This window comes from Brienomyrus brachyistius, unplaced genomic scaffold (genome assembly GCF_023856365.1).
Source record: "Brienomyrus brachyistius isolate T26 unplaced genomic scaffold, BBRACH_0.4 scaffold27, whole genome shotgun sequence".
Classification (NCBI taxonomy): domain Eukaryota; kingdom Metazoa; phylum Chordata; class Actinopteri; order Osteoglossiformes; family Mormyridae; genus Brienomyrus; species Brienomyrus brachyistius.
In genome coordinates this window covers 3,041,665-3,050,288 of record NW_026042306.1, presented here as the reverse complement: position 1 = coordinate 3,050,288, position 8,624 = coordinate 3,041,665, and the positions used below count along the sequence as shown (strand labels likewise).

The window sequence follows — 8,624 nt, the reverse complement described above, 5'->3', positions numbered from 1 at the left end:
ATCATGATTTCTAATTTTAATTGACATTTCATTTATTCAGATGTTATTGTTATATGTGTCTGAACCTAACGTTTGTCAGAAGATTACAGGATAATGTGTGTCCTATTTGCTATTTACCTATTTGCCATGCCATTGTAAAAACCAAAATGCACAAAAATATTTACTGAACATTTAAAAACATTCCAGGGATATTTTGATGTCTTCAAGTGTGTGAAGCATGGCTACTATTGTGGGAAATACGTGTGTGAAAAGGATTTATTTTTTTTTGTACAATATTTTAATGGGCAGCGCATTCTTTCCTAATAAAAGGTATTTTATTCACCATTGCAGGGAATTCATGTTAAGCAAAATTCAACAATAACTGCCGTATGAGGCTGACGAGGCTGAAATTCGTTACTTATTCACAGTTCACACATTTGTTTGGCTTCATTCATCCATCCATTTTCTGAAACCGGGTGTCCAGAGCCTATCCAGGAGGCTGCGGGCTCAAGGCAGGGAGCAACCCAGGATGGGGCGCCAAGCAGCCTCTCATTCGCACCTTCTTATTCTGTGGCTGAAGTTAGCTTCCTATTCACAGCTTCGATGCAGGGGAGCGTTGACAGTGGCACATGCTGCATGGCACATGCCGCAGAGTTATGAAAGTATAAAACAACAGATGAAAAAAATCTTTAAGCTATCCCACACATATGTATGTCATACAGTGGAATCCACATAACGTGATTTTTCTTTTGTAATAGTAACCAGGTAGCATCCCATGGTAAGCAATTGGACATATTCAGTGAAATAGACCACAATTCAAATTTGAATCTTATTCTTTGGCCAGGCAAATCTGAAACACATAGTACACAGCGGGTACAGTGTATATATGAAGCATACACATCCCTGTTAAAAAGCCAGGATTTCGTGATGTAAAAAACGAGACCATAATAAATCATTTCAAAACTTATCACATCTTTAATGTGGCCTAGAACCCGTATAATTCAATTGAAAAACAAACTATATAAAAAATAAAGCATACAATAAGCTGGTTGCATTAGTGTGAACACCCTTAAACTAATACTTTGTTGAAGCACCAGTTGATTTAATTACACCATTCAGTCTTTTTGGGTAGGAGTCTATCAGCATGACTTAGCAATATTTGCCGACTCTTCCTTGCAAAAGCGCTCCAAATCTCTCCGATTGCAAGGGCATCTCTTGTGCACAGCCCTCCTCAGGTCACCCCACAGATATTCAGTTGGATTTGCATCTGGGCTCTGGCTGGGTCAGTCCAAAACTTCAATTTCCTCCTGGTGAAGCCATTTTTTGTGTATTTGGATGTATGCTTGGGGTCATTGTCGTGCTGAAATGTCACTTTTTCTATATGGTGGGGTACCTGATGTGTACTGAGAAGTTGATATTTGCCTGGCACAGACAGGTTTATGGTATTACAATTAGCAAGTAAACCTGGCTTCTCATTCACACCTTTGTGCACTATAGTATAACATGCCTTGTTTTCATCAGATTTTTAGAGCATTAAATCAGTCTGGGACAGGACATTGTCACCTTATCTATATAGTGGGGTACCTGACGTGTACTGAGAAGTTGATATTAGCCTGGCACAGAGAGGTCTAAGGTACTAAAACGATCCACCTACAGGCACAATCGCGTCATTGCATTGGGCTGTGAAGCATTTAAGGTGGACTGGAAAATCCAAATAAGGAGCTACGAATAAGTAGCCAACTTCAGCCTCGTGTTTATACTCCACCCCTGCAGCCGATCTCGTTCCACATCACGTCAGCTGCAGACAAACCTAAGCCCAAGTCGAACGCACCCTGCTTTTCCGAGTGTAAGCAGCCAACATGTACTTCAGTGCGCAAACTGTTTAAGACGTCGCTCGACCACCGAATATGACATCAGCATCACAGAGATCATCTATGAATGAAGGACTGAGCCTAATCCACATTTAAAATAATTTGCAAGAAATTTAGCAAATAAACTTTAAAACACAAATGGACAATTCATAGTTCAAAATCTACACCTTAATACCTCGTAAATTTGCGTGTAATACTTTTTAATGGCCTTAATTTTTGCTTATGTGATTTGCTACCTTTTAATACTTTTTCAAACCCCGTGGACACCCTGTGTAGTTCACAATGTATTATAATATCCATCATTAAAGAAAGCTGGTCTTTTGGGTTAGGGTTACGGTTCACGTTTCACTTTTTAAAAGCTCCTGATGTATCAGAATTCACAGATTAATGTGACATGTGACATGCAGGACTCCCTTACTTGGGGGCCTCTGTGTCCTTTCAGTCCCTTTGCTCCAGCAATTCCCTGCATACCTTTCATCCCCTGTGAATGAAGGTGTTTTGAGTCCTGGGAAACCCTTCAGTCCACCTCATGCCCCCCGGAATCTCAACGTGCAAATTACCTTGTTTCCAGGAAGTCCCTGCAAAACAAATTCAAATCACTTCAAATTCAATTCAAATTCAAATTCAATTCAAACCCACCATGCAGGACATTTGTCGAGCTGGGTTTGCAAGAGGAACTTGAGACAAACAATGAAGCATTTTGGTTTCTTATTTTTTTTACACTAATGGAAATAATATTTGCCCTCATCCCATAGAGACTCAGTGTAAATAAAACAGGATGGAGCAGTGGAATTTACCGGAAGACCTGGAAACCCTTTCATCCTGGTGGACCCTGAGGACCTGTGATACCCTTAAAGAAAGAAAGTAGTCATGACATATCCATCCATTCAACTCTCTTCTGTAAGCTTACCCAATGGTCATGGTGGTCATATCATGACATTTTATTGGAGAACACAATGAATAATGAAGCTCATAGTGTATGACTATGACTGGGTGTGTACCCTGCCATGGACTAGTATCCTGTCCAGGGTGTGCCCTGTGCTTACTGAAGTAGAGTCCAGACAGTCTGGAAATATGTATTAGATAAGCAGATGGATGCATTTCAATTAACGGAAACCGATGCGTCGTGGAGCCGAAGCTGCTCTATCCTTCTGGCCGGGCTCGGCCTTACTCCCTCGAGTTGGGGCGCAAGATTAAGCAGCGCCTCTGGGTGGCAGTCTCCCGCCCGAAATTAATGGAATTGGCGGGAGAGAAAAACAGTACTGACATCGCGGAGACCTTTGTCACCCCGGGGCGTAAGAGCTACGCGCCCCAAATCGAGGTGGACGTGAGTGACGAGCCCCCGGCCGAAGAGCCTCGCAAGAAAAGAGCGAGACATTAGTCCCTGCTCAGTGTATATATTGTGTATATGTAAATACATGTGTAAATATAATAGAATAGGGCCGCTGAGGATTCACGGGCGCATCGTAGAGGCGCCCCGGGAGATGTACCGATGTGTCGTGGATCCGAAGCCTCTATCCTTCTCGATTTGGGGCGCAGGATTAAGCAGCGCCTCTGGGCGGCAGTCTCCTGCTAGAAATTAACGGAATGGGCGGGATCGAAAAATACTATTAACGTCGCGGAGACCTTTGCCACCCCGGGGCGTAAAAGCTAAGCGCCCCAAATCGAGATGGACGTCAGGGACGAGCCCACTGCTGAAGAACCTCGCGAGACATTAGTCCCTGCTCAGTGTATATACTGTATATATGGAAATACATGTGTAAATACAGGAGGATAGAGCAGCTGAGGATCCCCGGGCGCAGCGTAGAGGATCACCGGGAGATGTACCGCTGTGTCGTGGATCCGAAGCCGCCCTATCCTTCTGGTCGGGCTCGGCCCTACTCCCTCGATCTGGGGCACAGGATTAAGCAGCGCCTCTGGGCGGCAGTCTCCTGCTAGAAATTAACGGAATGGGCGGGATCGAAAAATACTATTAACGTCGCGGAGACCTTTGCCACCCCGGGGCGTAAAAGCTAAGCGCCCCAAATCGAGATGGACGTCAAGTAGAGTCCAGACAGTCTGGAAATATGTATTAGATAAGCAGATGGATGCATTTCAATTGCGAAATTCTGCTAAGTGTGTGAATGGACATAGAAAATAGCATCTTCTGTTGTTGTTGCTATACACTGATTTAGATTACATACGTTTTATCATTTCAATGAAGTACAGTTTAGCTGTTGTACATGCTCCTGACAGAATAAACGGAATGATGTATTTAAACATCATCTAAAACAGAAAGTGAGACAGTCGATACCTGTTGGCCTTCAGGGCCAGGAGCACCTTTACATCCCGGCTGGCCTTGTTTCCCCTAAAAGACACAGAGAATCCTTTTTACCTGAAGTGCAGAATCTCTATGAATCCTATCAGGTTACGTCTTTTTTGAAAGCTAATGGACTCACTTTAGTCCCCTGTGGGCCCACAGGTCCAGGAAGCCCTCTAATGCCAGGAAATCCCTATAAAAAAAATAAGGAAATGCTGTGAAACAAGAAATGACACGTGGTGGCAGCTGCATCACTGTCTGGTATGGAAACTGCACCGTATTGGACTGCAATACCCTACAGCAGATAGTGAGTACAGCTGAGAAGATCATTGGAGCCCCTCTTCCCTCTATCACAGACACCTACCGCACCCACTGCATCCACAAAGCCACCAGCATTATGAAGGACCCCACACACACACTCTTCACCCTCCTACCTTCTGGCAAGAGGTACCAGAGCATTCAGGTCATCACTGCCAGACTGTGCAACAATTTCTTCCGTCAGAGTCCTCAGACTCCTAAGAATCAGTGTCTGGACTGAGACATACACACATACACACGCACACCCACAATCTTTATACACCCCACTACCTCAAGAACTTTTTGCACAACCCATTGCACTGTTGCACTTTACACAGCCTGTCTTACACATTATCATCTCTTCTATTTCCTCTTCCACTGTCTCATGTTGCACTGCAATGTTTGCTCTTTTTTACACATCCATCCATCCATTTTCCAAACCGCTTATCCTACTGGGTCGTGGGGGATCCGGAGCATATCCCGGAATCAATGGGCACGAGGCAGGGAACAACCCAGGATGGGGGGCCAGCCCATCACAGCTTTTTTACACACTTGCACTTTAAGTAGTCCTGTGTTGATATACTGTTATATGTAGCACACCATGGTCATGGAGGAACATCATCTAGTTTCACTATGTACTGTATCACTGTACATCGTTGAAATGACAATAATTGACTTGGCTCAGTGGTTAGCACTGTTGTCTCACACCTTGGATACAGGGGTTCATGACTCCATGTGTGGTGCTTGCATAATCTCCCTGTCTCATTGTGGGGTTGCCTCCGGGTACCTTGGTTTCCACTCACAGTCCAAAAACATGTTGAGGTTAATTGGAGTTACTAAACTGCCCATAGGTGTGCATGTGTGAGTGCGCCCTGCGATGGGTTGGTGCCCCATTCTGGGCTGTTCCCTTCCTTGCACTCATAGGCTCCAGATCCCCCCATGACCCTGAACAGGATAAGCAGTTACAGAAAACAGATGGAAGGATGGATAGAAGAAAAGATGCAAGAAAAATTATTAAAGCTCCATGTCCTCATACGTCAACCAATAGGAGGGATTGTACAAGAACCGCTGTATTTTGTATCACAGAAACAAGTGCTCCCTAACTGGTTAACTTGTTCCACCAATCTGCTAAAATGAGTAGCATTTGCTTTGTGAAACATATTTGTGGACAGCGATTTACAGGAAAGTTTCTCAACTCGTGGGTTGCCAACAAAATTCTGGTCTTGGCAAGTTCTGAAAGGGTCGTGAACCTTTGAGAAAATATTGTTAACCCATTATTCTCCTACTTAAAAAGTTACAATGGCTCATTTAAGATCAGAAACAATCACATTTTCAATTGTGTAACGGTAGTAGGCATGATGTTGAATTTGAGAGACCTGGCTAGTTTTACTTTTTTTTTATTTAGCTTTACTACTTTACTATATAGGACATGTGAAACATTGGGGTTGACTGTACTGATATGAAATTTGACATGTATGTGGCTGGTCTTATATGTTTAATTTCAATCAAAGCTCAGCATTGAATCCTCCAGACAAAATATGAAATAATAATATATCAGCACTGAGCAATTTCTCCACTGTAACCGTTTGTTTATTAGGCAAACATGGGTTACTCCCTGAATCATGCCTTCTGGGACAGACTCCAAAAGTCAGTATAGAAAATACTATAGTAAATATTACACATTTTCTAAATTACTGTAGAATTAACACAAATGGGTCATTCTCATAAAGTCATTATTGTAACATATCAATTGTCTCTCCCTGGTAGATAGAAATATCAATGAAATTCCCTCCGTAGCCAGCCTAGATATTGTTTATACACAAACTTGTTGTTAACTTTGGGTCTCCATGGTGTCTAACATCTCAAATCATCACAAACATTCTCTAGAGTTATCAGCAGCAGTTTACAGAATTTCAATCATAACAACAGACAGATTCAACTCTTCGAGACACCTTCGTGCTGAGTTCCTGATCTTCCATAATTATTTTGCACCGTAATTTAAATGATGGTGAAAGTAAGTTTGTCAATTACAATTAATATTTCTGTTAGCTTTTGTTAGCCGTAATCTTCGTATGTTACTTTGGATTACATATATATGTTTCTTTGTTTTATGGAGAAACGGGCAGCAAGGCTGAAGAAGAAGAATAGCTGGGAAGAAAATGCAGCCGATATCCCGGAACTTCGACCCCCCCCCCCCCAAATCGCCATCGGACCCAGCCTTGGAGGCACTTCGGCAAGCCAGGGGGATTGAGCCGCTGAGGATCCACGGGCGCAGCGTCGAGGAGTACCGGGAGGTTTACCGATGCGTCGTGGAGCCGAAGCTGCTCTATCCTTCTGGCCGGGCTCGACCTTACTCCCTCGAGTTGGGGCGCAAGATTAAGCAGCGCCTCTGGGTGGCAGTCTCCCGCCCGAAATTAATGGAATTGGCGGGAGAGAAAAACAGTACTGACATCGCGGAGACCTTTGTCACCCCGGGGCGTAAGAGCTACGCGCCCAAAATCGAGGTGGACGTGAGTGACGAGCCCCCGGCCGAAGAGCCTCGCAAGAAAAGAGCGAGACATTAGTCCCTGCTCAGTGTGTATATTGTGTATATGTAAATACATGTGTAAATATAATAGAATAGGGCCGCTGAGGATTCACGGGCGCATCGTAGAGGCGCCCCGGGAAATGTACCGATGTGTCGTGGATCCGAAGCCTCTATCCTTCTCGATTTGGGGCGCAGGATTAAGCAGCGCCTCTGGGCGGCAGTCTCCTGCTAGAAATTAACGGAATGGGCGGGATCGAAAAATACTATTAACGTCGCGGAGACCTTTGCCACCCCGGGGCGTAAAAGCTAAGCGCCCCAAATCGAGATGGACGTCAGGGACGAGCCCACTGCTGAAGAACCTCGCGAGACATTAGTCCCTGCTCAGTGTATATACTGTATATATGGAAATACATGTGTAAATACAGGAGGATAGAGCAGCTGAGGATCCCCGGGCGCAGCGTAGAGGATCACCGGGAGATGTACCGCTGTGTCGTGGATCCGAAGCCGCCCTATCCTTCTGGTCGGGCTCGGCCCTACTCCCTCGATCTGGGGCACAGGATTAAGCAGCGCCTCTGGGCGGCAGTCTCCTGCTAGAAATTAACGGAATGGGCGGGATCGAAAAATACTATTAACGTCGAGGAGACCTTTGCCACCCCGGGGAGTAAAAGCTAATCGCCCCAAATCGAGATGGACGTCAGGGACGAGCCCCGGGAAAAGAGCGAGTTCGGTGTTCGGTTCATATGTTATATATTTGTAAATAAATGTTTGTATATAGTTATTGAAATGAGCTTGCTGTTCTCCTGTGTTCAAATACATTAGACCAGAGTTTCAAATGAGCCCATTTCAGTAATTCCCGCACGGATATCAATGGTACCACTCCTCCTTGACACATTTGTAAAATGTCACATTTTACAGATAGTCTTAATTTCGGAACCAGCATTAGCAACGCTTGAGGTAAGTCACATTAAACTCTTAAACTTTATCTAAAGCTTTCGGGACAAATACCTCCAAGTCATCTCTATTAAAACGGCTTTCTTACACCTCTAAAAATCTCACCTGGAAAACAACTAATGTTACATTCTCATGACGACAGTTTTCGGACCTCAAATTATATTAATGGTAAAAGCGCATAGATTGGCAACATTTAAAATGAGGGCATTTAAATCCCACAATATCTCATTAAATGGGCATGGATAATGTTAAAAAACAATGGGTAACCCAGAAATCTGGTTTAGTAACTAACCAGGTAAAGTGACGGAAACCTGGGATTTTACGTAAAAACTGATATTAAAGTCTAAGTCAGTTAGTACTTAAAGTTACTAACCTGCAGATAGCCTGGTTCCGCAAACAAATTCGGGATGAACTGCTGAGTTCTGGTTCGGCCAAATGGTACCCGGTGTTTCCGGTTCGGGCAAATCCGGGCTCAGCCTTAACTACCGTTTTCTTGAGGCGCGTCACCACGTGGGTAAGCGCGCGTTCCCGTGTCAGTTTAAAACGAAGCTTTAGTGTGAAGAAAAACCTCAAAGAAACGTGCTGTAAATTTCAGTAAAGTCGAGAAATCGGTTTTTATAAAGGGCTAATAAGAGTACAGAGACACTTAACAGGTAGTGATTTATATTTTAAGCTTAGAATCGATTCCCAAAATTAAAAT

General features: G+C 43.9%; 1 long non-coding RNA gene across 1 annotated transcript; it reads right to left on the bottom strand.

The window, feature by feature from the left end:
- Positions 1 to 276: 276 nt before the first annotated feature.
- LOC125721068 (uncharacterized) lies at positions 277 to 8,423 on the bottom strand. Its single transcript, XR_007385679.1, has 8 exons — positions 8,298 to 8,423; positions 4,289 to 4,342; positions 4,144 to 4,197; positions 3,678 to 3,784; positions 2,648 to 2,700; positions 2,411 to 2,428; positions 2,269 to 2,331; positions 277 to 611 (listed from the first exon to the last, which is right to left on the bottom strand). It is a non-coding gene; the product is annotated as an uncharacterized LOC125721068 (long non-coding RNA).
- Positions 8,424 to 8,624: the final 201 nt, after the last annotated feature.